Source organism: Mus caroli, unplaced genomic scaffold, assembly GCF_978045245.1.
Source record: "Mus caroli unplaced genomic scaffold, Mus_caroli_1 scaffold_3, whole genome shotgun sequence".
In the NCBI taxonomy this organism is placed as follows: Eukaryota; Metazoa; Chordata; class Mammalia; order Rodentia; family Muridae; genus Mus; species Mus caroli.
The window spans coordinates 50,764,388-50,772,083 of NW_028227258.1; positions in this window are offsets into that span (position 1 = coordinate 50,764,388).

Sequence of the window (7,696 nt, forward strand, 5' to 3'; positions counted from 1 at the left end):
CAAACAAGTGAAAGATCTCTATGGCAATAACTTTAAGTCTCTCAAGAAAGAAATCGAAGATCTCAGAAAATGGAGAAATCTCCCATGCTCATGGATTGGCAGAATTAAGATAGTAAAAATGACCATCCTACCAAAGGCAATCTACAGATTCAACGCAATCCCCATCAAAATTCCAACACAATTCTTCAAAGACATGGGAAAAGCCATTCTCAAATTCATCTGGAAAGAATTACTTCCCAACAGGTTCACAGCCTCTTTTGTCCTATTAACCATCTTTTCCCCCTATCTTTGGTCAATGGGCTAGAAGAGAGGTTGAAGCATTAAAGAGCCATAAATAAAGTAGACTTTGAAGAATCTAAGCCTACATTGGACAGTAGTGGAAATGCTTTCACCATTACCTAATTCTTCAGCTTGAGATTTCCTTCATTTACCTATCCATCAACAATGCACATAAGTAAAAGAATAATCTATTGAAAGAAGCATCCTTATACATGGGGGGGGGATGCTCACAGGTTGCAACAGCACTTAGAGATGCACTGGCTTTTATAGCTTAAGGGATTGCATGGGTCCTCATGGTCATCTCATGACTTCCCAGTATCTTCCCAGGCAAAGATATTTGATAATGTTACTTTCAGTTTCATAATTCAAGACACATTTTATTTTTTTGAAAAAAAAACGAAGGTGTGAGTCCATTTATAAGGTACAGGAGAAATCAGTTTAGATTAGGCTTATACTTATGTACAAAACAAATAACCCTACACTAAAAAAAAAAAAATCCAATTTTCCTCAATGTCCCCTGATATCATTGCTGTGTCTATTCTTTATTGTAAGAAGAAATTCTCTATTCCCCAAACTTCAGATGTCTTGGGGTGTGTGCCACTCATACTTCCTGGAGACATCAATTCCTATTGTCCTCAGGAGCGCCAAAGCACATTATCACTTTCGTAGAGTAGGGGTTGATCACCTCCTCTGCACCAACAACAGCAACAGCAGTGGCATCCAGATCCCCATCAGGGGAACCTGTAGCTCTGTTCCCTTTTTGCTGATTTTTTATTTATTCGGAAAGTTTAGAATAGACAATCACCACCATCATTACCACCATCACAACCATGGGCTGGATATGTTATGCATTTCTATGTACCTATATATGCCATGAACTGCCTTTTCTCTACTTTCTCCCAATTCAAGATCAGTATTATGGGCACCCAAACTCTCACTGTTACTATCATGCTCTCTTTGCAGCTCTGGGAGGAGGGGATTATCAGCATTTTCCCACTCAATTCCATGCAATTATCTAGTGATTATCCTTCCTGCAACCTTCTATAGTCACCTCTATGTTGTTGATTTTGTTTGGTTGGTTTGGTTTGGTTTGGTTTGGTTTGGTTTGGTTTGGTTTGGTTTGGTTTGGTTTTCCAAGCAGAACCTCCTGTATCCCAAGATGGTCTTGAAATCACTATGCAGCTGAGAAAAATCTTGAACTTATATGATCCCCCACATCTACATCCCAACTGCTGGGAAGAAAGTCATGGTTTTTCATACCTGGCTCTGGGTTGTGTGGCTGGGAGCAAGTGCATACTTGTCTTCTTTTGACAGCTGGATATTCTTGGCTGCAGTAATGACTTCAGCTATGACCTTCTTCAAGTCCAAAGATTTCTTCATGCCTAAATTCATCCTCTGGTAAAAATACTGACCCACTTCTATTAAACACAGGGAGTATTGCTTAATAGATTATTCCAAAAATGTCAGGGCCCATAAACATTTTTATTAATGTGCTAAGCTATAAATATACACATTGAAAGAAACAAGTCCTCACCTCAATATTTCCTTATAACATGCCAGCTTGAATACTTCAATATTACTATCTATATTTCCCTATATAATACTAGATTTTATAAAAGAAATCTAAGAGTTCATTTTGCCAGAAATAATTAATGCATATGAAGGGAACCTTTAGTTTTCTTTTATCTAATTATCTTAATGGTTACATTAAGGAATTTTCTAGAAATTTTAACTAGAGAATCTTAAATATAATCATACTATTATATAAATTGCAAATATAATCTTATAAGAGCATGTAAGAATCTTTCTATTCAGTCCTTTGATCATCTCTAAAAGTACAAATGTCCTACTTCAAATGCTTGGTAGACATGGGTTTTCAAAGATGTCTTCCTTCAGGGGAGAGGAAGTCTCTTAAATAGCAAGCCTTTGGTCTATACACTGGAGCTAAGCAAAGTAAACCTTGAAGCTATTTTACCTGATAGTCTTTTAGCTACTTCATGACAAGTATCAGGGTCACCCAAAACTTTTTCATCTTCCAGGTCCTAGTTCCGTCCTTCATTCCTAACATATCATGCTTTCCTAAACTCAAACCCTTTCCTGTTTCCCACTCAAGACAGGTCCAGTTCCTCAAGGCATACTGAAGACACAGAAAGTTATTGTAACCACTCAGTGGAAAATCATAGCAGGCTGCCTCTTGTCCTGGGCATTACCCTCCTACGTAGGTGTCCGATTTCAGACAATGTAAGGATGCTCCCTCCCATGCCCTGCCTTACTTCTTGCCTTCCAGCCAAGAGTTTCAACTGCAAACAGTTGGAACACTCTAGACCAGTGGTTCCCAACCTGAGTCTTGACCCCTTTCAGGATTGCTTATCAGATATCCTACAAATTGGACATTTACATTATAATTCTTAACAGTCCAAAATTACAGTTACAAAGTATTAGTGAAATAATTTTATGCTTGGGAGTCACTGTGGTGAACAACATGAACAACATGAGGTGCTGTATTAAATGGTCATAGAATTGAGAGGATTAAGACCCACTGTAGCCTTCTTAAGCATTATTCTGCCTTATGAGGTCCCTGATGCCAAGAGCAGGTGCCATTAATAGCCACCAAAATAGCATTCATCCCTCTTGTCAGCATCAGCAAAGCAATCCCCCTATGCCAACAACTCCATGCTCATTTGTACTTGATCCACTTGACTGCATATTAGGGATCCCTGAGGAACTTTGACAGCCATGAGTGCTCATGTGCTATCCACAGAGGCTCAAATAGAGTCAGACTGGCTAGGACTAGCATGGCACTTTAAGAAAGCAAACAACAAAAATCCTCACATGCCATCAAGACCGAAAACACTAAGCAAATACAGATTCATCTGGTGGGTATGCCTATCCATTAAACACATTTTCTCTCTCAAGCCACTATGGTTTAAATGTAAACTAGTCCTCACAAGCTGTTGTGTTTAAACACTGGTGGTAATGCTGTTCAGAGAACTAATGGAATCTTCAGAGATGGATCCTCAATAAAGGAAGTAGGTCACTGGAAGATTGTGAAATTTATAGCCAGCCCACTTCCTGACAGCCTGTGCTTCCAGGAAATGCCAAAATTATACAAACAGCTTCTACCAACACAGCCAGAGCCCCAGCCACTGTGACTCCCCCTCCATGAAATTGTGAGCTAGAATAAATCTTTCTTCCCCTAAGCTACTTCTTGTCTGGAATTCGGTTACAGCAAAGAGACAAGCACCTGGGAATTCTGGGTCAGTCGATGTCTCCCCTAGTCGTGGCCCACCAGTACTCTGGGCTGTTAACATAGGCATCTGCTATTCAATGTTGAATGATCTCAGATTCCCTTAAGATGTTCAACTTCAGAAAAAGACAATCTCTCCTTTTCATCCTTCACAATGAGCACTGGATTTATCTTCATGTTCATTGCTACCTGACAGACATGGAATGCCTCCACAGACTGTTTCTGCCTACTGGCTTCCACTTCTTCCTTAGCTTAGCCAGTGACTGGTCCCCTCAGCCATTCAAGTCACTTTCAAGTCCACATTCAACCTTTATTACCACTCAGGGTGTCTTTCTTTAGATCCCCTCTCCACGATCCCTTTTCACCCATCCTCTGCAGCTTGTACTCTCCCCAACCCCTTCCCTCCATCTCTTTCTTTCACAGCTGCACCTTTAGACACACTTTCATTCCCTGGCATCATTTTGTCATCTCCTGTCTACTCTGAAACCCATAGCATTCTACTCCCTCACCAGTGTGTCACTGGCTTTACCTTGCCTGGGGATATCTCTAACCTTTGACTATTGTCATACTTCCTAGTGTGACTTTCTTGAAGTCATTTCCTCTCTCAGCCACACCCCCACAGTTGGCCTCTCATGCCACTGGCCACTGTTTTTCAGTGTTCCCTGCAGACTCCTCCCCTGCTACCAGACTTAAATTGTGTCAGGCTCTAAGGCTCCAGTCTGTTCCCTTGGTTGCATTTAAACTGTTGTAATCCCGCTTCTTGCTTCAAGTATTGTTTTTAAGCAGATAATTTCCAAAACTAAGTCTTCATCCCAGACCTTTATCCTGAGGTATCAGGTGAATTTAATATGTCATAGTCCTCTCAAATCTAATACGTTCAAGATATAACCAGTTGTCTTCTCATAGTAACAGTATTCTTCTGCAAAGTTATCTGACTCGGGGTCCAACTTGTGACTTTAAGAACTCCTGATAGGCTAGGAAACTGATTCAGGGAACAACATGCTTCCCCTGCAAGCGAGAACCAGAGTTCTGATCTGCAGAACCTACAGAAAAGCTGGGAAGTCAAGGTAGTCTTCTGTAATCCCAGGACTGAAGAGCCTAAAGCAAGGGGTCTCCGGGGAAGCTGACTGGCTAGACTGCGAAAATTGGTGAGCCTTGCATTCAGCAACATGCCCTGCCTTATTGAACAAAGTAGAAAGAGATCAAGGAAGACCTTCCAGGATCAACTTCATGGCTGCACATGCACTCCATGCAAACACACACATTGTAGATGGGCCTGGTGCTGTTCTTGTGAGCCAGTCACCTAAGGAATAAAGGAGCCAATCACTGGGCGAGTAGGCGGGACTTCTGGGTTGGACTGAAAGCAAGAGGAAGAGGAGAAAGTTAGGTCCTTTTTTGGAATGGGGACAGCAGTAAGATGTAGCTGCTAGAGTTTCCTGATATCATGGCGGATCTGCAAGGATTCACCACTGGAGGAATCAGATTTTCATAAGGCTTATAAGATTAGGTTTTAGTTGTTGCGCCCAGAGGTTGAGTTACCATTGTTTCTGAACTGAGTTTATGTTGGGTTTTCTTTTAAAAAAAACAGCTCATCTGGGTTCAAGAAAGGTATGGTGGCAATACCTGGGTTTGCCAGATATGCACCACAAAGGCCGTGGGGGATGTGAAGCATGGGGTTGGCATGGTAGCAGCCACCAGTGGGAACCTAGAGAGCTGAGTGGAGAGACTGTGGAGTTCTGAGTCAGTCTCCATGAGATAAAAACAGACCGGCCACTGTCCACCAGTACGTGGCTAGCCAGGGCAGAGGCACAGGGTAGGAACATGCTAGATCATTTTTTAATATTTCCCACAACACACACATGTGCAGTAACACACATGCAAACATGCATACACACCATGTAATATACAAATGAGAAAAAAAGTCATTCTCTAAGAGCACCAACATGAATGAACAAAAGCTGCCATGTGACCACTCTGCTCAGAATCATCTGAGCAGAGCCCTGTTTAGAGTATGCTCATAAAATAAGTCCCTTCTGAGAGTCCCTATCTGGGTATAAACACTGTTTTTACCCTGGTGATACATATATTTTTTTCTCACAGTAACCGTATATAGACATAGATATATAGATATTGATTATAGATATAGATAGATATAGATATAGGTATATACATATGTATATATGTATATACATGTATATATATATACATATGTGTGTGTATATATATATATATATATATATATATATATATATATATATATATATATATCCATAAGTTGATCCTCTCTCTTTTGCATCAGAGCAATCGTCAAGTCCCATTAACTCTCCCTTTTGAAAACTTCCTATTCAAAAACACTTATTTAGAGTTTTTCTAACTCCCAAATATGGCTCTAGATTCTGGAGATAATGTACTAAGCAGGAAGCTGCAATTTTGCTCTTACTATCTTCATAACCAATATCTGACAGAGTCCAATCAGAAAAGCAGACCCACTGAATGGCCAGAGTTTTAGAGTACAAATTGACCTCATGCAACTGTAGGAGGTGTTAGGTGGCTTGCATACAGCTGTTGCTTCTTCATGTGGTGTTGGCTTGAAGTCAGCAGGGTGGGCAGTTAGGAAGGAAAGATGGGCAGGAAGAAGAGAGCGAGGACAGGCTTAACCTCATGTGAGTAAGTTGGAACTCAAGAGGATAAGCCAGAATGAGCATCAGTCTGTTGCCACCACCAAGCTGTCAGCTTCCACAGTGTGGGTGACCTACGACAGAAGCAGACGCCCTCTATCCGCAGTCTAAACCCTTATCTGGCTCAGGAGTTGGAGAAACAGAAGAGGTTTCTGAGCCCCAGATGTCCCTTTATGCCAAAAACCAGTACATCCCTGACTGTAAGTGTGTGCTTTGGTAATGCCTGAGCCCACACCAACTTTCCACATAAATATGGCTGGCTATTCATGTCCCCCTCCCAATCGTGAGATAGAGGGGGGCAGTTACCATGTGGTCTTAACTATCCTGGAACTCAGTATGTAGACCAGGCCTGCCTCTGCCTCCTGAGTACTGAGATCAAAGGCATGTACCACTCTCAGCTTGTAGAAATATATTTTAAGGCCAATCCTTACTCAAAAGTCAACAGGGAAAAACTTTTGGAAACAAGTTCCCAGTTCAGCTAAGCTCACCAATATAAAGCCACTCACTACAGCATCTGTGTCCTGAGGTGTGAGACTACGGAACTCTGATTTGCCTCACTCTCACTATGGTACCCAGAGAATGGCTATAACCTCTGATCAGGCTGCTGTCCAGCTGAGATCAGCTGATGGTGCTACCTCTCCATCAGCAACAGCACAGCACAGCAAGCTTTTTACTCAGTGAAGTCGTTAGGTGTGTCTGAGAGAGAAAATAAGATCAAACTAATAGCTCTTTAAACAAACCAAAAAAAAAATGTATTTTCATATAGAGTGTTTGTGGCCACCTCTGCCTCTTCAGCCCTGAATCTCAATGAGCATCTCTAGTAGGTAGAACATGAAGAAGAAAGTATAGCAGGCCAACAGACTGGTGCTCAAATCTTTCCCCATGCTGCTGCACTATGAATGGAGTCTGAAGTTCCTGGGGACAATGTCGAGCCCTGACAGGCTCTGTGGCTGTGGAACTGCCACATTTCCACATTTGCAGGAATGGGATTTAGCACAGGCTTCCTGACAGAAAGACCTGGGCTGAGGAGAACATCGATGGCTTCTCTATGTCTCCCACCCATTGAGAGTAAATTCAGTGGATCTGTACAATGAATGTGCAGGAAAGAAGACATATTTCACAAGTCTCAAACTGAAGTGTCATTGGATGCCTTAAAAAGGTTAAGAGGAGGATCCCCCGTGACAAGCTAAAGGCCAAAAGGACAAATATTACCACAGAGGGCATTGGTTATGTACACTGAAATAGTGGTTGGGAAATATGCACCCACCCCTCAAACCAGTCAACACTTTAACCTCTTCCCAGTCATCTTCCTCAAAACAGGAGGCCCTTTGAATGCCACCATGTCCCCACCCTCACTCAACTATATTATCCATTCTTTTGAAAAAAATATGAAAGCTCTTCCTTTGACCTACAAATACACAGAACACTAAGGCCAGCCCTTCCTGGTAATTACTGAGACACAGCTGGCATTATATTTTGCTGAAAAGCAAAT